Source organism: Chrysemys picta, chromosome 10, assembly GCF_011386835.1.
Source record: "Chrysemys picta bellii isolate R12L10 chromosome 10, ASM1138683v2, whole genome shotgun sequence".
Lineage (NCBI taxonomy): Eukaryota > Metazoa > Chordata > Testudines > Emydidae > Chrysemys > Chrysemys picta.
In genome coordinates, this window is record NC_088800.1 from 15,218,682 (window position 1) to 15,240,608 (window position 21,927).

The 21,927-nt window shown below is 46.5% G+C and overlaps 1 long non-coding RNA gene across 1 annotated transcript in view; it reads left to right on the top strand.

Moving 5' to 3' along the window:
* Nucleotides 1-21,927, top strand: part of LOC101941938 (uncharacterized) — a 66,494-nt gene that overhangs the window by 1,778 nt on the left and 42,789 nt on the right. The window contains exon 2 of the long non-coding RNA XR_508410.4: nt 9,640-9,944. This is a non-coding gene — a long non-coding RNA (uncharacterized LOC101941938). The remainder of the gene's footprint in view (nt 1-9,639; nt 9,945-21,927) is intronic.

Below are 21,927 nucleotides of genomic sequence, written 5' to 3' on the forward strand. Positions count from 1 at the left end.
AGCCAGTGGAAGCCTGGACACTTCGAATTATACGTTGGATGGCAGGGAAGCGGACTGCAATGGGTTAACTCGATTGCTCATGAACTTGGCCTGTCTGTCCGTCTGGATTTTGATGGATGGGTAGACCCCGCTGACAAGTTCAGCCGGCGGGACCTCCCCTGCTGCTCCAGCGGACTGGAAAGCCAGGACAGCGTCTCAGAGCCGCAGCCCCGCGCCCTGACACCCAGCATCCGCTCTTGCTCTCTGCATGCTGCAGAATAGGAAAGGGGCGCCCCCTGCCTCCACCCCCCCCCAAGTTCCCCCGTCCTGCGCTTTAAGCAACCCTGAAAGTCCCGCCGATCCGCCTGCTGTTGGGGAAGGTTGGGAGTATAAGAGCCTCGTGCCAAGAGTACTGTGCGTAGGGCCGTTGTTGAGTTTCCAGCCTAGCCGGAAAGCTTTGTACTTTGTTAATCTGAGTTAATTTTCAGCATTTGGACAGCGGCTAGGAAAGCGAACCGGGGGAGCCGCAACATGTCCAGGGAAGAAATGACATTGACCCAGGGAAATGATCTTGTGTTGTCACAATGGAGTGGAATTAGTGGCAATATTCTGAAGAGGGGAAATAACAAAACACCCCCATCTGCTGGAAGGGGCCGGGGCGAAGCGGCGATCTGGTTGACTGGGGAAGGCGATGTTGCAGTTGGGGTGATTAGAATGTCTTGCTCCCAAGCGCCGAGAGAGGAGCATTGTTTTCTCACTGCCTATGGCAGGGGTGTGAAGTAGAGAGGGAGGCGGGTGTCTTGCTGTCTCTCCTATCTCCCTCTCGGTATTTTCGGTGTGATGTGGCTGAGGATATCACTGTGAACATGCCGAGATGCACATGTACAATGGGATGTAAATACCCTCCAGGAGCTATAGCTATTGGGATCCCAATAATATTATTAGGATTCACCTGCAGAATAAAATGCAAACCCTAGACAATAAGCTATTCAGAGAGGCATTTATGACCCCAGCTTGGCCATGAGGTAGGCTGAAATCCAGGAGAAATGCCATCGGGATCCAAAATCCCAGTTAGCTCGGGTGGGTTTGGGGCTGGCATGCACTCCCCCAACCCCACGCCTCCCACTCACTCCCCATCCCGAGAAACGAGAGCGAAGCATTTACCTTCCCAGAAATCAAATCTCTGCCTTTCAGTTTAGCGGCTAACCAGGGAGGTTTGAGGGGTTCGCTGGAGAGCTGGACTGTTAAAAGGCTTCCCGAGCAGCCTATCAGATTAAGAATTGCCAGGATTTAATTGGGACGCCTTCGGAGTCTTAATTAAAGGGTAAGATCAGGGGGCTGCGCTTCCCGTTTGGTGGAGACTGCAGGCGCCCCCCCCCCCCCCGCCACACCGCCTGTCTCCCCCCTCCCGCTCCCCTCCTCCCCTCTGCCATGGTTGGAGTGAGTAAAATGCTGCTGGGCTGACGTCACTGCGGGCTCAGCCTGCCAGCAGAGGAGGCTCCTGGAGAGGAACCAGAGCCTGGAGCTAAGAGAAGCTGGGAAGACACAAGGAGCCCAGCCAGGCTCCTGGCCCGCGCATCGCCGCCGGAGAGGTCCGGGGTAGAGGGCCGAGCCCCGGCAGGAGGAGCCGCTAGAGGGGATCGGCGCCTGCCTGGCTGGGGATTGCCACCGCCACCGCCTCGCTCGCCTTCCCAGAGATCGCCGCCGCCTGCTTCCTTCCTTCCCTCCCCTTCCCTTCGTCCACGCCTGGCCGCGGAGTGTAAGTGCGCGCTCGCCCCTGGCCGCTGCCTCTCCGCCTCCCCGGCGCGGCTGGCGTGGGGTCGCCCCTCGGAGGAGGAAGGGAGACTTGCTTTGGGTGCAGCGCGAGGGGACTTGGTACAGTGACCCCCCCCCCCCGGCTTCCAGTGGGGCTGGCCTTAGGCCGGGGGAGCTCGGCTCTGGGGGGACTCACTTGGGAAGGGGCGATTCCGCCCTGCTCTTGGACGTGCCGTTTAAACAAGCAACGGGCAGAGGGATGGAGCTGTCGCTCTGTGTGCCAGGCGAGGTGTGTGAGGGGCTGTAGGGATCCTCCCTCCGCCAGACAGAGCCTTGACCGGTTGGCACCGTGGAGCGTGACAAGGCCATGGTCAATGGAAACTCTTTCTTCTTCCTTTTTCAATCCCACGGCCAAGTCCATGGGGGGGGGGAGGGAGGAGAAGAGGCGTGATCCGGGGCCAAACCGGAATCGGGCGGCTTTGGGTCCAATGCACGGTTATGGATGCTTTAGAGAAGGATACTAAGCAGAAATTGAGGGCAAAAATATAATTCCAGTAGGCGAATGTGTATCCATTAGGGTACCATCTCTCGCTCTCTCTTCCCCCAGGGAAGGGTCATAGGAAACAACCCAGGGCGAGAACAGGGACCTTTGTTGTAAAAGGGATAATTTTTAGGGAGGCCTTAGAATATGTATTTCGGGAAATAGATCAACTCCTATTCCCCTTGGAATTTTTGTTTCTCTGAGACCCATTGGGTGAGCTGGGGTCATCGTCTGCTTCCAAGGATTTCAGCTGATCGGATGCCCGAGAAGTTGGTAATTTATAATCAGAGCTTTTGTCACAGGCTTTTGTAAGGTGTCTCCATTGAACTCTAGCCGAATCCAGCTGTGATTTAAACAGTCTTAAAAGGCGTGGTGCAAATGTATGTCTGTCTGTAATGTCGTGTACATTTTATTAGTGTTCAGAACAAACAAAGCGGGTTCTAACGCTTATACTGACCCATCTCTAAGTGTGTATGTGTGTGTTTCTCTCTCTCTCTCTCTCTCTCTGTGTGTAATGCAGAATAGAAAAGGTTTCAGAGGGGTAGCCTTGTTAGTCTGTATCAGCAAAAACAATGAGGAGTCCTTGTGGCACCTTAGAGACTAACACATTTATTTGGGCATAAGCCTTCATGGGCTAGAACCCACTTCATCAGAATAGAAAAGGATTGGCTGTTACTCTGAAATATCAATAGATGTCAATAGATATTTTTAGAGACAGGGGTTAATATGAAGGTGAATTAAAATTTTACGGAACCTTTAAAATAAACGGAAAGGGGAAAACGTTGTAGTACCGAGAGCCCGTGATTCCATCGTCTGGGCCTAGAGTTAAATAAAATAACAAAAAGGGAAGTTTCACCTTTTGCGAAGTGGCCGGTCTTGCGAACTGGGTGTCAGACAGAAGAGAGGTTTGCGGTGATATGCACTTTGCTTGAATGATTAAATTCGCTGAATTTCAGAAATGGTTAAAGTGAATCCCTGGAATTTTGCATTAGAAAAAAATGTCGAGGACAGTGTTTGTTAATTCCCCAGATATTCACTGTCACATATATACTGCCCTTGGAGTTGTTCCGTTTAGGGACTGAATCCCAATGAATGGTTATATTGGAAATCAAAGAGACCATTGAATGCACTTCTTTTGCTAGAAATCCTCCCTTCTCTCTTTTCTCCCTCTTTTTCCTTTTTTCTTTTCCTTCTTTTTTCCCCTACAGTTTTTCGGGACGGTTAATATTACCTCATTCTCCATTTTTTTTGTTTTAAATTCTTAAGTTCGGTTTTCAAATGAATGGAACCAATCGAATCATTTTAGGCCGCAGTCTCAAGAAAAAAATTGTGTGTGTACACACATGCATACAATTGTATATAGCGGAATGTATGTATGGGTATACACACTATAGGCATTTTTTTTTCCTTAAGGCTGCGGCCTAAAATCTCACACACTCACAACTGTATGGATTTTGTATAATCAGACAGCCCGCAAAAGAGCAGGTCGTCCCAGAGAAAATTTCATAGTTTATGTATCAATTTCAAATCCCTGACGATATAAAGAGAGCGATACAGCCCTGGTGCTATTGTTGCTCTGTTTCTCAAGTGCGTGGCTTGCGTTGATATGGCTCTTAATTACTAAATAAAGCAACACGTTTCCTAAATGCCCATCGGGAGCTGCAGCTTCAGTATAAAGTTGGCAAAGCCCCGATTGAGAGAGGCAAAGAAAAACAATTAAGACGAGATGCACTTGAGACTGCAAGGAACTGGGGTTACTCTAGGTTGGCTAAAAATAACTTCTCCTAATTAAAGAAAAGTGACGTCAGACGTGCAGGACGTAGAAAGGGGGAAAGGCAGGGGGCTCTTTACAGGATGATCAAATTAAATAATTCAGGAGCGGCCTGATTATTACACGAGGATTTCGAGGAGTGGAGAAGCAGCGTTTCTTTACGCTGGCTGCTTCACAACTAGGCTGGCCCGGGGACATTTCAGAGGCTCGGGTTCGTGGGAATGTGATGCTCCATTGATTCCTGGGTGCTAAATACACACTAGGACGCACGGAGCATATGTATCTTTCGCTAGCTCTCTGCACCCACAGAGGCGCAACATATACAGATTTGTTAATTTCACAGGGCAGTGTATATGTGCCGCCCACGGGCATGTATACATGCTCCCGAGCACACGGAGACCGGGCGCTGTTATTATGCAGGCAGGAACATATTTCTGCACACACACACACATCCCCTATATCCATATCTCCCTCTACATATCTAAATATAGATACCCAGAGACAGACACGCACAGCGCCATGTAGATGACTATGTGTTTTGCCAGTGAAAGCTCCTCGTTCATTTCCAGTTACGTCTCTGCACACACAGACACCGAATACCGATATTTTTCTGGATCGGACCGAGCCGTCAGGGAGATGGGGCTGTGAAGCGCATTATCCAGAACAGAGAGCCTGCTTGATTGGAACCTGGAGGAAGCACAGACGCGTGTCCTTGTAGCAGGGCCTCTCCCCCATCCAACACACACGAATGGGGAGCGTGTCACACACACACACGAATGGGGAGCGTGTGGCCGAGCCGCGCAGTCTATCTGGCCTCTGCTTCGCGGGATTGAATTTCATTCAGGCCTGGTGGATTAGTTAGGTAGCAGGAGCCCCCAGATCAGGTGGGTTCAACCCCCATTGCCTAAGGCTTGCCGGGTTGGAGTGTCTCCCCCGCCCACCCCCAGGAGAGAACCCTCCGGTGCGCCGGAGAGGGCCTGGCTTGGGCTGGGATCTCTGGAGAATATCTGGATCGGGGGACAGTCCTCGGCGGGTTTTGTTGCAGTCTCGGGATGGAGCTCGTGCTGGAGGGGCTGCTCGAAGCCCCGCTAGGGGAACAGCAGCGCCGGGGGGATGGCAGCAGGTTTGCAGCACCATGGTCAGTGCCACTGCCCGGCGGCGGTAGCGCTGTGCCCAGCGCGGGCGGAGGGAGTCTGGGGTTGTTTCCTGGCTCCAAGGAAACCTGACTGAATGGAGCCACCCGATGTATGTCAGCGCCGGGGCGGCTCGCTCCGCATCCTCTCGGAATGGAGGGCTGGGGCGAGGCGGCTGGCCTGGCCCGGCTTGGCTGATGGCACACAAATGAAAAGGGACCCCGGGGTCGCTTCATTCACAGGCGCCTTCGCTCCTTTTTCTGCGCCAGGGCTAATTCTAGAATGTCCCCGCTTCCACGTTCTGTCCGTGGAGTCATTCCACGATGGACTGGATTAAACCAACGGCAGCCGTGTAACCAGGTCTCGGAGTGAGATGCCCTCTTCTGTGGGCAGAGGCATTGCTGCCGATTGAGAAACTGCCAGCTGCCAAGTTTGGGACCTCAGGGGGCAGCTGAGATGGATACGGCTCGTTTTAAAATCGGGGTCATTTCTTTTAAAAGCAGGCAAAGGTGGTGTTTGTATGGGTCCATTTTATTTGTACGTGACTGATGACTAACGGTGGCTCTGCAGGAAGTGCTGGGAGAGCTGTGGGAGGGTTGTTTTAATAGTAGATGTTCTAGTTATTCAGATTTTAAAAGTAAATTCTCCCTCTGCACTATCTATCTATCTATCTATCTATCTATCTATCTATCTATCTATCTATCTATCTATCTATCTATCTATCTATCTATCTATCTATCTATCTATCTATCATCGTTATGGGTATGTCTCTCTCTCTCTCTCTGTGTATATATATGTTTAAAATCTATGGCTATCTCTCTGTATTTATATATAAATAACATATTGTGTGGGGCGATTAAAATAGCCCCTCTGAGGCTCTGACATCTCTCAGAGAGAAGAGGGAAAGAGAAACAAAGGCGCCGATAAGTAAAAATGTATCTCGGTGTCATTCCAAGTCTGGGACACCCGCGCCGGATTAATTTAATGAGCATTTAAATATAGAGAAGAAAGCCGCAAACATGGATTAACCTCCTAAATCCCGTTTCCCAACATTTCCATCTGTCTCGGGAAAGGCCTGCGCCCTGATGTGGGGACGAATCTGGTACCTGGGTTCCCCGGCGCTGGAATGAGCAGAGGCCGAGGGAGCCGACGGCTGGGCTGGTTTTCGAGTGTCAGCTATCAAGGAATGAGTTTGAGTCCAGTGTTCCAACTTGATCTGATTTCTTCAGGTGCCCCTTTTAGCTGCCCAGGGGACCGGGTCTACGAAGGCTTTGACTTGCCTTCCACCCAGGAATACCGGCCTGTGGGAGGCGAGTTCCAGAAAGTTACACTCATATTGGGGTGGTGGGTTTTTTCCCCTCCTTTGCCCCAGTGAAATCCTTGGCAAATAGAGCCATTGGCCTGGCTGCGCCCCCCCCCCCCCCCAGTCTGCTTGTTAGTTATTTGCAGTATACCAAGAAGCCATTTTGTGAGCATCTTGCTTAAATTGCACCAAAAGAGACACTTTCTCTCAGGTATGATGCCTCCCCCCTCCATAGCAGTAGGATGGAGGTGTGTCCTGGTAATACACATCCTGCCACTCTACAGAAGAGCCAGGTATTTTACTAACAAAATCAAATACAATACAGTAAAAATTACTTGGAAATACTGTATACTCTAATTTTCTTGCTCGAGGTGAAATAACAGAGGCCGTGAGGATCCCCCCTCAATTTATCTGGTCATCCCCACTACAATTCCTACCCTCCATGCAGAATAGACACCCCGGGTGGGAGATTTAGAAAGGGCCCCGCTCTCCTCATTGTTCTATGTGATGTCTACATTAGAGAGAGCAACCGAGGGCTTTATTCGTTACCTGGTCAAAGTGTGCTCAAGCGCCCTCTCATTGTCTAGTCCTGCCTGTTTTGGGGGTTTTGGCTTTTAGTATTTTACAGTGTGCTAGAATCCAAATTTTCTCCCTCGGTGCAATGAGACCAAGAAAAAGTATTTTAAAAAAATGATGGTATATTTCGTTCAGGTGCTATTAGCTAATAGCCCTTCGATAGCACCTGATATTTTGAGTACTGAATGACCATTACGGTAAGCAAATAGTGTAACCTCAAAATTCCAGGTAGGGAAACCGAGGCAAGGGAGTTAAGGGATTTGCCCCAGGCTACACAACGAGTCGGTGGCAGGATGGAATTAGATCTAAGGTGGTTTCTAGTCCTGTGTGTAGTGGATTAGACTAGCTTGCGTGCTACTAAATGCACACAATGACACACAGAATGTCCGGGTACACAAATGCAGATACTGGGGGAGTTTTTCTCTGATATCAGTGAGTGGCTGGATTGCACAGAACATATAAAGAAAGTGAGGGAGGTGCTAGCCCTAAATCTATATTCTTTAGTCCCGGCTTTTGCCATATGCGTCCAGGTGAAGAGACTCTTCCAAGCTGTCTGTCACCAAATACCTCTCAGGCTTACGGCTAAAAATCTCGGGCTAGAAATATAAAAAGAAATCATGTGAGGGGTTTGGGTTGATGCTGATTTCATTGCTCGGGAAGATTAAAAACGTTTGGTCTCTTCGGGGCTGTGCGAAGGAGCCCAGAGACGGGAGAATAAACAAAGACGGCTTTAAAACATATAGCTATATACGGACTGAATTAACAGGTAATAGAAATGTGCTCCCTTTAGAAATTTGAACGAGGGAAAATCTGATTGACTACTGCACAAGAAAGAGAGAAATAACTGGCGTATTGCAAAACGTGTGCTTAAAGACACCGGATCATTTCATTGGGAAGTGCCAAAACCCAGCGCGGAGCTCTCATCATCTTATACAGTTGTCTCTAAATATGAGCGGATAGAGTTGATCTTTTAGCTTTTAACCTGATTGAGTTTCCAGTTTATTTCTGAAGAGAAGGGGCGGGGAGGGAATGAAACTATCAGCCTAGAATGGCTGGGAATCTGGATGTTTGTGCTTAGCCAGTGGTTTTTATCTCTGTAATCTGCTCATTTTTACATATTCTCTGTTTTGCAGAAGGTCACATTTTACCTCCCCATCAGATGTAAGGGAGCTAGAAATGGAGGGAGATTACGTATTTGTTGTTGTTGGGTTTAGGTCAGATGGCCCAAGATAATCACATTTACCTCGTGTATTTCTCACATGTGTCTGATATGTGTCTTATATGCCGCTACATATATACCGCCTTATTCAGCACACAGAGAAATGATGCTGTGAAGTAGCAGAGAAGAAAGGGAATTGCATGTTGGTAAAGACGTCGCTTTAGATTCATTTTCCATGTTGGATGGTATTTCTATTAGAAGTGGTGTAGCAGAGTCCAGGTTAGTCCTGGGAGGCGATTCACACTGGGCTGTGGGGCTCGTGTTTAGCGAAGTGAAGCTGAGTTCCTCCCTCTGATCGCCAGTTCTTTTTGGGGGGAGGGGCGCGCGTGCACGTTTGAGTGTTTTGGGCGCCTGTGCACAGTACGCGTGGGTGGTGTTATTTCCCCAAATGTCCCGTGTCCACTATCACCCCTGCCCTCACACTACCGAGAACGGTGCTCTGGGTGAAATGGCAAGATTTAAAAAGAATGACTTGATTAGATCCCAAATTAAAAACAACAACAACCACCCTGTAGCTACAACCCATCCTATCCCATCTGAACCAGTGAATGAGCCAGTCGCTGCTTTTCCCTTGTACCCTGGGCTTTGCCAGGGCTCCAGCAAAGACACATTGACAGGTAACGTGAGACCTTCGCACTACATTTCCGCTACCTTCCAGTCCCACCCGCCACCCCCATCACAATGATATACATTAATAGACAAGGTTGGCCAAATCCAGACCCTCGCTAGGGAGGTGGGGAATAGCCCGTGCTTTCCCCATTCCCTGTGCCAGACTGGTGCAGGGTTATTACTTGTAGTTTGTCCTACAACTGTCCCCACTTCCTTTAGAGGGACCTAATCTCCCAGTCTGGAACGGATGCACTGCTCTAGACGCTGAGAATCTCTTTGGTGGGGAGGATGGACACATTTGTTGACGTGGCTGAGAACGTGCAGTTTACAAAAGTTTAGTTGAAATAATTGTTGGGATTTAATTGTTGGGAGAAAAAAAAAGAGCGGGAAGGAGCCCTGATTTGAATGCAAGGCCTCTCATTGGCTCTGCCCGTGGTGATGTCACTTCCCAGAGGGGTGATTAACATTAGAAAAGAGTAGAAGTTGGTCTGCAGTGAGTGAGAAAGAAGCTCTCTCCTTGTCCGGCATCTCAGTACCTCAGTGCATGACTGCCATGCAAACCAGCTACTTCCCCTAGCGTGTCTCACCTCCATGAAGCGATGGGTGGGCTTCAGAGGTGCTGAGGGCCCCTGCAGCAGCAGCTCCATCCCAGCGAGAGCCTGCAAGCAGAGCGTGCCCCTGTCTTTCCATTGAATGAATTGCGTTCATAGGTTTCTCTCTCTCTTTCTCTCTCCCCTTCTCCTCTGGTGGCAGACAGAAGAACGCCCCAGCCGGTCCCCGGTCCTTACCCAGCCCGAGAGCTCTCTAGCCTTTGGCGGCCCTTCAGAAGGAGGGCTGTTTCTGTCTTTGGTTATCTAGCTGTATGAGTGTTATTAAGCCATCATAAAGCTAGATAACCGAAAGTAGAAATGACTTCCAACCCTTCCTGGAGCTGGGAAGCCAATGGACCAGGAGAGACGTGGAGCCAGACGCAGTATGGACCTTGGAGCAGAGCAAGATTATCCCCAGATCATCTCCGATCTTCTGCCAAGGATTCGCCGGAGTCCTTCCAGACCCAGGTACGTTTCTGCAGTCTCTGTTGTGGCGCTCTCAGAAACGCCCTAGGGGATGTTGTGCCTTTTTCCTGCCGGGCAGCTGAATGGCAGGAGTATTGCCCTGGCCCCAGCCAGGAGGCAGGTAGCGGTAAGGAAAGATGAGCTACGAAGCCAATGTTTTTACTGCCCGATACATCATTTCGCCCCAGTCTGTTAAACGTGCCTTGGAATTCGCTCCTGGATCAGGGGATGTGAATCGGCTCTCCTGTGAGACAGCCTAAAGGGGAGGAGGGGATGGGGTGCCTTAGACTCAACTCCTTCTAACAATGGCCCTTGATCAAATTTATTCGGCGAGTCAAACCCCGAAGCGCGCATTAGCATTCGGATTTTTTTGGTCTGGGTTTGATTCAAGCCTCCCAAAGCTTTGCCCCTCCGAGAGGTCAAGTTCTTGATAATTTGATCACTTTTCATGGGCCTTGGCAGCTGCTTTTGTGTGTAGTTGGGGGTCTCTGTGCAGAGTGAACTGGAGCAGAAATGAAGGGGGGGGGATTCTCAATAGGAAGGGGGCTGGATCCTAGGGGCAGGCCTTAACATTGCGACTCTGCCTGCATACAAACTACCTGCTTTAACTGTTGGGACTTTCTCTCTCCACGTCGCCTGAATGGTTAACATTCCGAAAGGATTCTTTCCCTCCGCCGCAAACCCGAGAAGTTGAAACATAATATATATTACACTGTCTAGCAAATAAAAAAGCAATTGGGAAATCTGCATTCCGTTCCCATGGTAACACAAAGCCCCGTGCACGCTGCTAAGTCTCTTCTGGCACATTTTGGCAGCCGGTTTGAGGCAAACCAGCTTCTTTGCCTTACTTGGCTGAAGCGAACCCCAGCCAGCGAGCAGGAATGAAGGGGGGGGATGCCGATCTGAGGGGCTCCGCTCCCGGCTGAAACATTAAACCCATTTCCCCGGGTGCCTTTGGGTGCACAGCCCGGACAGGCAGGGAGTGGAAGGGCTTCCATTTGGGGCGAGGGTAGTGTTGCGTTTCCTTAAAAGGGGAGAAGGCTTCGGTTGGATTCGTTTTCCTGAGCAGCAGGTGGACTTGGAACATTCTTGCTGCTTCCTATCAAGGCCAGCCACCTAGCTAGTGCGCCCTGCTGTCTCTGGGGCTTGCCTGGGAGCTGGAAAGAGAGGGCCGGCTGTTGCTATAAACGGGCACCCTCCCCGCCGCCCAGACAGGGCTGTTTCTCTTATGATACACACAGTTCTTCATCGGACACTTCCAGCTTGGTGTATTTTGAATGTAGCTGTGTGTGGGTAGGAACAATTAGCAATCCACTGTGCACAGATCCAGGCACTCCACAGCTCGGTATCTCATCCCAGAATCTCCTTAGTGCTATCCTTACCTGTGAGACGATGGAGATTTTACCCATGCTGCTGGGAATTCTCGGAAGGTTCCCGACACTGAGAGCTGCAATAAGGTTTACAAGAGCAATCCTTGTCTTTTTGTTCCCTATCCCAATTTTGCAGCCTGATTTTGTTTATTTTTTTGATGTGTTTGCTCTTGGGGAGGCTTAGGATGTTACCAGGTCCCTAGAGGGCATTAGGGCTCAGCATGCAACGGGCTGTTCTTGTCTTCTCTTTCTCTGGGGTGTTTGGTTTGGGGCCTCATCATGTGGCCTTTATGTGTTCCTTGTCCAATGCAAACTCTCGCATTGATTTCAATAGCAGTTTGGCTTGAGTAAGGACTGTGGCAATTTGGCCCAGTGTGTTTATTAGCCTTTGTGGGGCCTTCCCTCCTCTTCAAACTTCCTTTCCCTGCCCTCCCTGCCTCCATCTCTTGCTCCTTTCTTGATCATATAATGCTCTGCCGGTCTGGGCAACGTGGGCTCTGTACTCTGCTGCGGGCAGTTCAGTGTGGAGAAGTGTTGGCTTTAACTCTAGGAGAGGCATTGTTTGCTGCATCTGGCTACACTAGAAACTCTCCATTGAGTTTAAAACACTTTTCCTGAATATTAAGTAAGTAGATCACTCTGGGAGCAAGAACTCTTCTTTATTTCTCAGACAGCACCCACCTCACCACTGAAAGTTCTTCCAACCCAAATCTTCTTTATAGTGCGCTGGTGTGTGTGTGTGTGTGGGGGGGGGGGGGAGGGCAAACTCATGCAATGCCAAAGTCCCATGAGAGAAGGGCTTTGCTGGGTGTGAGCTTTTAGTTTACATCAACAGGCTGAAAAGGACTGGGAGAGTTGGGAAATCCTGGAGATTTTTTGTTGTGGCCTTTTTGAACTTCCATTCCACCTTACATTTGTGGCAGAATCCACATATTTCCCAATCTATAGCAACGTGCTCCCCAATCTAGCAACTGAGGGTGAAAAAACCTGTAGTAATAATAATAATTAATAATAAAGGGAGGAGGATCTAGAGCAAATCTATGACTATACAGCAAGAAAAAAGTTTTGAGGAGTTCTCATTATTTTATATTCTAATGAGAAGTCATTGGAGAAATTAAAAAGGGCAGAGGAAGAAGACGCCTGCACTAATTCCACAGGAGGCCTCCCAGGGAAAAGGCTGTGTGAGTTTGAACGCTGAAAAGCATGAAGGCCTGGAATTAGACTATCATTTAGAAAGCGTTACTAATCCGAAGTTACAGCAGTAATTCCATGATTTGCTGGGTCCCACACGCAGTGCCAGAATTAAAGAAACGGATTTTCTTGAAATGGAACTCAACTGTGGCACAAAGTCTGGGCAAGATCAGGATGAATCATTAATTTCAAACACAGCAAAAAAACGTGTCATTAAGAGTCCAACTTTCTTCTCTCCAAACCATCTGAAATATGTGTTCTTGATGCAATCCCAGAAAATCTGGAAAAGAGTGGAGGTAGGGAGAATAGAATTTAGCAGTTTCCCCTCCTTTCTTTATTTTATTATTAAGAAATAATTTTCCAGTGCTGAGTCCATGCTAATGTGCAATGGCACTTTTTTAAATAATAAAATGGATCCTTATGGAAACTGCATAATATGAGGTGCTTTAAAACAGGACTGAACAAAGCAATGGAGAACAGAACTGCCCTGCTAACAAACACTTTATTCATTTGATGGAAAATGCCAAAATTCACAACAAATATTATTCACAAGGAATTATTCGACCAGGTGAGCTGGAGAATATGTATTCTGTTGGGAACAATTCTGCACTGCCAGGGAGATTAGCTAGCTGATCTCTTCCATCTCTAACTTCTATAATTGGATGAAGGTGGCAGTTTAAAGAGGTGAACTTTGTGATTGTGTGTGTTTGTAGACAAATGTGTGTGTAGACAAACACACGCACAAAATCAAATTTGTAACATTACTAAATAAAAAATAGAGTGCAGAAATTGGTGTCCACATGTCAAACTCATAGAAAGAATCTAATGCACATAAAGTATTTTCATATTGATATCTGGCCAGTTTAAAAAATTCCTAGATTCATAAGGCTTTTGTCCAAATCTAATATTTGGAGCCATTTTCAATCAGACTCTGCATTTGCGCATGCAGCTTGGCAGATGCACATGGAAAATTGAGGCTAGCATTATTCTGTACACATTTTGATCAGTGGGTGGATGCTCAGATCCCTGTTTTTTGCATGCAAGTGTTTGTTTGCATACCCAAAACAGATGCCTGCCCAAGTGGATAGAGGTGGTCAGTTTCACATGCAAAATTGGAGATGCAAATCTGGACAAAAGGGCTAAACACTTCACGATTTAGCTCCCAATTTTCATGCCTGGTGGGACAGATTTTACAAATCATTTTGTTAATTTGTCATTTCCCAAAAGAAAATAAAAGGAGAGGCTTTTCTCTGCAATGCTATGTGTCAAAATCTGTCCACAGATCGGATGATAGTCCATCTGGAGGAGAGAGAAACAATGCTCAAAATCCTCTAGCTCTTCACTCTTCTCTCCCTCTGCAGCTATTGTTGGTTGTTTGCACAATTCACAGAAGTGACATCCCCATCACAGGGTTACCATTCAACGTATCCAAAAGCTGTAGGGTCAGTTATATTCACTGCATCTCTTCTTGCAACTTTTCCTAAAATGAGATGCCCGCATCAGCATCTCGTAGGAGCTGTCCTTGAGCAGGACAGAGTGTGACAAAGTGCAACATGATTGTGAGAAGCCCCAGGCCCACAAAAGTCCATTCAAGGTCCAGTCCTCAGCTCTTATTTTTCCCAAATTCTTGTTGGCTTCAGTGAGATCCTGTGTGGCACATCTGGGCTAAAACCTACAAGTAAAGGCATGTCCTAGTCTTTTAAAGTTTGTGAGTGCTCCTTATCCTTATCCTATATGGGTCAGATGCAGACGTAGTGATCAGATTCCACAGTGATGGAAGTGATATAGGAAGCTGGAAAGAATAGATCAGAACAAGATAATAGGCTGGGCATTTACTCGATTTTCCCTTTGTTTTCTCTCCTCTGTGGGATTCTTTAGTTCCTTTCCACACCTGGTGGATCTTCTTCAATATTCAGCATAGGCAATTTGGATATGAGATTTTCCATAAAGTTATAGCCAAGGCGTCTATGTCTTTGTCCTTCAGGCAGTGCTTGGAGTGGGCAGGTAAAGGTGGGGAGGCATATACTAGCTGAAAACATGAGGAAAGGATGATCTGAAAAAACGTGTATTGGGGGAAAGGAGAGCGAACCATCACTCACACCTTCACCCCTGGCAGGAGTGTTTGCACTGCCTCACTCTGGTCCCAATCTCTTTTCTTACTTCCTGAGGTTCTAACCTTTCAATCCTCCATTCAGTCTAGATCAAGGCTGGCATCAGGCTGTAGGACTAGCCAAAACGCAAAGGCCCCCCATGGTGGATAGGAAACTGTTTGCTTCCTGCTGTTTAAACAAGCTGTAAGCTTTGGTCCAAAATCTGTTGGGAATCAAGATTGTTAGCAGTGCCCATGATTTGTTTTACTTTTATTTGTCCCCTTCCTGGGGTCATGATGCCAGGTGACCTAGTTTGCCCTCCATACTATTACCTCTCTTGTCTAGCTTTGTCCATAAAATCATAGATGGTAGAGATGAAAAAGGTCTATTGGGTCCCCCCACCCACCTGATGGTGGCCAGTGCAGGAGTGTTCTCTATCTTGCATTTTCCAGTAATTTGTCCAATTTAGTTTTAAATGCTTGAGTGATGGGGCATTGTTTGACATAATGGGGTAAGTCGGCAGCACATGTTAGAATTTGCCTCTCTAGATCGCCCCGGGAACAATGCCTCTGTGGGTGCAGGTTGTAAGCCTTGCACACATGCAGGTGTGAGAATGATTAAGTGTGAGCTCACGTGTTTGCACCAAGTGATGGTGCAGGTACGTATGCACAACTCAGCACATGCATAAGTGGGAGATAAGTAGAGATTGGGCCCCAATACCCTATTTTCATCTTCTGGGGGCCTCACAAATTCCTGTAAAATGTCAATTTTATTGCCCTGAACCTCCACGAGGTCCCTGCAGGTGTGTGGTTGCTGTGTATAGTGTATGTAAGATGGCTGCCTTCCTGGCTCTCTCTGCACCATGTGGCTTAACGGAGTCCCTGTTTTCAGGCTTGTTTGTGGCTTTGGGTATTCCTTGTCCTTGTCTTCTCTTATATGCTTTTCTGAGCCAAATTACCTTGAGAGTATTTGCTGTCCAAGGATCTAGGCAGCAGAATGGTTTATTCAAACTGTTTAGCACAACGTCAGCTGTAGCTGGGCCTGTGACCCTAATTTGAATGTTATGGACCAGATCCTGTGGTGGTGTAAATCTGCATTGACTTCAGTGAAGCTAGAGCAGTTTACAACAACCAAGGATCTGGCTCTAGGTCTTTTTAAGGGGAATCACAATTCCAGGTGTTGCTGGCTGTGCTTATTCACTGGCTCAGGTTTTGTTAGGGGCGTCTGTCTCAAAACTCAAGGGGGAGAAAAAAAAAAAAAGATTTGAACACAATCTTGGTCAGTTGTCTCTTAGAAACCCAGATTGCTGTTCCTATAGAGATTTTCTCTTTCCCTTCACCCTGGTCCTGGCTTAAGCACCACTTTAAGTGGGCTCTGCTCATTCACATCCCAGCTTCTTAGAGCAATTGAGACTGCAGGGGTTTGAAAAGCAGGGACAGTCCTTCAATGGCAGGACCTTGGGCCGGGCTAATTGGTTTTGGTTCAAGGGGATACTGGATTTGTGAAAAGCCCAAAGATGTCTTTCCCACGCCAGATCCCGGCTCTTCAGGGGAATGGTGGGGGGTACAGGGTGGGGAAGAGTGGAACAAGATGGCTTAGGAGGTGAACCCAAGTAATGACACAGAAGCCCACCTGCTTTGGGCTGAGTCAGTGTCTGACCACAGGCTTTAAAAGCTTAACTCCCAGATGTGCTGCCTCCACCGGCTGTGAGGAAAGGCCTTACATGATTAGCACAACTGTATCTTTGTTTATTTATTCATTTATTTATTTTTCCACACAAGATATCTTGAAGATACAATAAGTGCAAATCAGGCGGGACCAGAATTACACTGCTGTACAACTGGTGTGAAAGCAGAACTGGACTCAATAATTCTGAATTCTTTTCTTTTCTTTGCTTTTCTATGTTGAATTTTGGTGGAATTGTGTCCAATAGCTCTGTGACCTTTTTCTCTCCTTTATCCATAAAAGTTGTTTCATTGTGGAGCTACAAAGCATGACCTGGAAGCATGGACAACTTATGGGAGCACAATTTCTTGATACTATCCCCTTTAGGACACATTTTTGGACACCTTGACAGAAATGCATAATGCAGCCCGTAGGAAATGAGAAATAAAGGAATTACTTATCAAGGGTCTCTTTACACTCCACATCTCTGTTATAATTAACAGATTACAGTTTTTTTCTTCTGTTGAGAATATGGGAGAGAAGTATAGTTAGCACGGAGGCTAGATACTGCATTAAATGCCTAATAGAGCAATTTATTCTTATCATTTATTGTACAAGAGCGGGTAGTGACCACTATATGTGGGTTGCCTAACACCTTTTTATAATAAGAGTCTTGTAACCCTTTTTTTTTTTTTTTTTGGGAGATACTCTGACACTGCCATTGTTTGTGCAGGCCCTTGAAATTCAGTAGAGGGAAGCTCCGGGGCTAGAAAAATGCCTTTCCTTTGTCCCGTGAAATTCCATTCAGGTTTAGCTGAGTTATAAAGCATTACAAATCACCCTTCTGTTGCTTGTATACCTCAGGAAAAATCTGACATCCTGCCAAAATAATAACTAACCACAAACATTCCAAAGAGCCGGGGTTTACACCACCAACAATGCAATATCATTATCAGACACTGCGCTGGGAATGCCTGGGAACTCCTGGAAGAGTTGTAGCAGGTGAGGGAACTGTGAGGGTAGATTCCGGCTACTTCCTCCCCTTCCCCCCTCCTCAGCATGTGGACCCTGTAGCCAATTTCTCTCCCCCCCCCTGCATGCACTTTCCCCGGGATATCAGAGGAAAGTGCATGCTGTCCCTTCTCCTGCTGTCAGCTAATGTTAATCCCATAGTTCAAGTGGTGGAAGTCTGTGCTGAAGTTTCAGGTTTGAAATTCTGCTTGCAATGTAGGATGTGGGGGAGGGGGGTAAGGAGGAGCAGGGTTGTTACAATTGCACATCATATAATTTGTTTTAACCTTCTTTTAAAAAATCTAGGAAATGATATATATAGAGATATCGATAGATATAATACACATTATTTAGGTTGCAAAATCAAGCATTCAAAGTTAGGAAATGCCAGGTCTAAGATTGTCCGTGTAATCTTAATTCGGCCTCATCGTGCATATGCATTATGATCCAGTCTTTAATTACATGATCACATATTCTAAGCCTGGTTCAGAGCCAAGGATGGACGTACAAGGGAGCTGAATTAAGGTTGCATGAGCCGCCTTAAATCTTGCATTTCCTAGCTTTCGAGTGCTTGATTTTCAGTCTACAAATGTTCTTTTAATGCAGTATTTTTGTATGGAATATAATCTACATTTTCAGGTAGTAGCAAATATAGGAACATAGAAGCTAGAGATGGAAAAAGATTTACTAGATTATTTAATGTGTTTCTTTGGATAGATGGGAAGAGTACATTGATTAAAACTTGTATTAGAAAATATTTAAAATAATAAAACACATAAATTGTTGAATACATATTACAAATACCCGAGGCATGTTGGTTCATGTACGTCAAAAAAGAATAACAAAAGAAGAGAAAAAAATACAAACCAGCAATTGTCCAGATGGGGAGAATAAACTGATAAGAACAGATTTAAATTTTTTTATTAAAGCTAATGTTAAAATTACTTCATACATGTGTTAAGGAAAGACTATTTATATATCTGGGTATAATGCTTACATTGTCCAAAAGTACAAAGTTTGGTTAAAAATTCATAAAATGCATATAGTACATAATCTGCAATATCCCAAATTAAGGCTAGTAAATTCAGCCAATACAGTTAAAATATTAACATCCAAATATTCGGGTACATCACTCATAAAAGGTTATACTAAGAGTAGGTTGTGGAAAGCAAATATAGCAATGAGTATAGATTGTCCCTCAGTAATTGAGATTTAGGATAGGTTGCCCCTCAGTAAATATCCCGAATTTAAGCGGATGCTACACTTGATCTTAGCCAAAAAGCAAGAAGACATAGGCATGCTGAAGGGGACATTTCTTTGTTCCCAGAGAAACAACCTTAGTGTTTTCTTGGCCTTCACTTCTGCACAGTTCTTGTTTCAGATGGACATTTTAGCTCCTTATCTTGAGGAATCTTCAGCTTGTTTATTGAAAGTCCACACTCAAGAAGAAATAGATGTCCATGGGGATGTATGTGTTGTGTGCATGCACACAGGCGCATGCACACACACTCCCCTGTAATCATGCCATACAGATACACATTGCACTCTCCCAAATATTTGCTGCCCTTGCATTCTTTCCTTGATTTGCATGCTTGTTCTTTCCACTGTCGCTAATGGAGGCTGTTCCACGTGTTGAGAGGAGAAGGGAGGCCTTTGTATATTAAATAGGAGATCTAATCTTTTTTAACTGCTGGAAGAATGGCCCATATTTTACTTTGGAAATGATTAGACGCAATGCAGATTTATCTGTGCTTGGAATGGCCTTTTTCTGTCTTTCTTTACGGGGAAATTCCATAATTTGGGTTATGATGTCAGTGAACGGATAATCAGATTATCCCCCCCCTTGCAGCAAACCGGACTCTGGTTGAGCGATTTTTTTTATGTAGTTAGTTTTTGTTTTTGTTAATGTGAAGGGAAGTAGCTGATATTTCGGTTACTCATTGGACAATAATAATAAAAAAAAACAGTTCTGGCCCCTGTTGCATGTGCTTTTCTGATCAAAAAGAGTTTTCTGTGGCCTGCAGTATATTTGGTGTTAGTAAAAATATATGTGGTCTGTTGAAACCATATTTCCCCCCAAGGGATTTCTAAACTCTGACATCAGTGTCTCATGATGTGTGTGTACAGAATGTTTGTGTGTCCATTGTGTATGTGTATACATGTTGTGCATGTTTTAAATATCTCCCCCCTCCCTACCTCCACAAAAGTCAATCCGATAATTAGACTGAGCAAAAGGAACCTGTCTCTATCTGTGATGCAGGCAAAAAACGTCTGTTCTCACCCTGCCTTCTGTTAATGAGATAGAGACAGGTAAGCATCACACATACCAACTTTCCTGCCTTCAGCAACATCAAGGAAACAGTGACAAGCTATTAATGGAACGTGATGGACCCAGTGCTAATTAGTGCTTCCTTTTCAACTTTTACCTGCATGTGCACCAAGATCTCCAACCCAGCTTTTCCCCTAAGCTTAGATCCCTTTGTTTTCAGTACGTTTCTCTTCACACAGATTAATCCATTAGTGAATAAGTGAAGGCATCATTTTTTCCCCAAGTCATTCCTCCCCTCCCATTGGGTTCATACAGTGTTCTTTAGGTATCACTTCTCTTTTCTCCCCATCCTCACACTCTCAGTAGTTTCTGTACTGATCCTATGTCTCATAAGGCCACTCACAGCAAAAGTGACCTCCCTCTGCTGGGGGAAGTGGGATTGGTACTATAGCAAGATCAGATACCATGGTGATGGGTACCATATAAGGACATAGACAGTCTCCTATCCATGATCAATGTGTAGCAAACGTTCATTTCTGGTCAACAGAGCACGTCTAGATTGGATGGTTCCAGAGACACCAATGCACCTGCTTGTTTCCTCTTCTCGCTCGTTCCCCTGTGTGTCTGTTTTCTAGCTGCTTATATGGCCCCAAGCATCACACTGTTTGAGGGCCTTTCAGAGAGAAGTTATCCCTGGAGCAAAGGTATCTGAGATCCAGGAGCTTCTTGCAGCCTGCAGGGGAGAGGGTATAACCCTCTTGCATCAAACACTGCTGTGATCTGCAGTAACAACCCCCCAGTAACACTGATGCTGTGGTATTGTTTTATAAGCAGGGCATGGGAATGAGGGCTCAGTGTGGTGTCGCCAGCCCAGTGGACAGTGTTGGCATGAGGAAGACACCTGCCTGGCTCACGGTTCTCAGTTGTTGAACTGTTATTATTGAACATTTTTATTGTGATAGCACCTAGAGGCCAACTAGGTCAGGTCCACCCTGCGAGGTACTGTGCAAACATCTATGACAGCTCCTGCCCCAGAGAGCTTACTGTCTAAAAAAGTGTAGGCTTCCTGGTTCTCTGTACAACTGTCACAGCCCACTGGAAGCTGATTAAAACTAGACAGGGCTGAGACCCACCAAAACATCTGGGCTTGCAATAAATATAAACCCCTGCCCTGCACACTTCTGGACTCCTCCCTGACCCATATCCTTGATCTTCCATTCTCATCCCTTATGCATGGACTCTTGGTTTCTCACTGCTGTGTCAGGCCCCTTCACACTGCCAGGCCTGGATCCCAAGGAGCCTGTCTTAATCTGCTCCTGCTATTTGCAGTCACAGTCCGCAGACAGCGCAGCTTGGTGGGGACACTTGCAGGGCAGGAGGCAGAGGCAGCCGGGGTTTGCACATTAGCTAATTAACTTTCATGACTGAACTATGTTGCTTTGTCTTTTTTCTGCACCCTCCCCTTCTCTGCCCCCAAAACATGTGTGAACATGTGTGCGAGCGTACACGCACACACAGAGGACACATTTTCTGCTGGCCTCACAACTCTTCCACAGCCTTGAAATGCAAAGTTATGCTGTTTGTTTTCAGAGCAGGGTTTCCCTGCTACGTGGTACGCTGGGCCCCCTGTTTCACATTAGCTGAGTCTTATTAAATCTGGTGCACAAAGGCCAGTCACCCCCAGCAAAGCCCTCTGCTGCACCCCATCCATAAATCCAACCCTAGAACAAAGTCTTTTGTACCTTGGACCATCTTTCTACCCAGCCTGCCTGATTTTCTCTCTCTCTCTCTCTCTCTCTCATGCTGAAGGTTTCTTAGTGCCAGGAAGATATGATAATTCTTGTGGAGAGAGCATGAAATGCCTCTGCTCTTTGTGTCTGTTTAATTCAATGAGAACCCCAGCCCCGCACGTCATGAATGGTGGCTTTGTGCTGGCCTTTCCTGAGCTCCAACTGCCAGCCCTGCTCTCTGCCTCTAGTTTCCCACCATTGGATACTGATTAACAAACTAAATTATTTTTCCTCCCTAATGATGTTTTCCCACTTTGCCCACCAGGCTGGAAGAAGCCATGGGGAGGAAAGGATTCGTGCAAAGGATGAGCTAGCCAGAGAGAAAATTAAAGAGACAGTGTTGCTTTCTGGGCTCTGGCTACACAGATCCACTTTGCTTTATTTCCTTCTTAGTGAAAATGATAGTGTCTTGCTGTCTTTTACATGGCTGCATGTGTTTCAACTAGGGACCGGTATCCAAAAGCATTTGCATGAGGTGTGCTATGAAGCATGCATGTAAGTACATAACGTACACACAATTATGTGTGTGCACATGTAGGTATATATAATATAAATGAATGTTTGTGTGTAGTCCCAAATAGGAGATCTGTTTTATAGCCA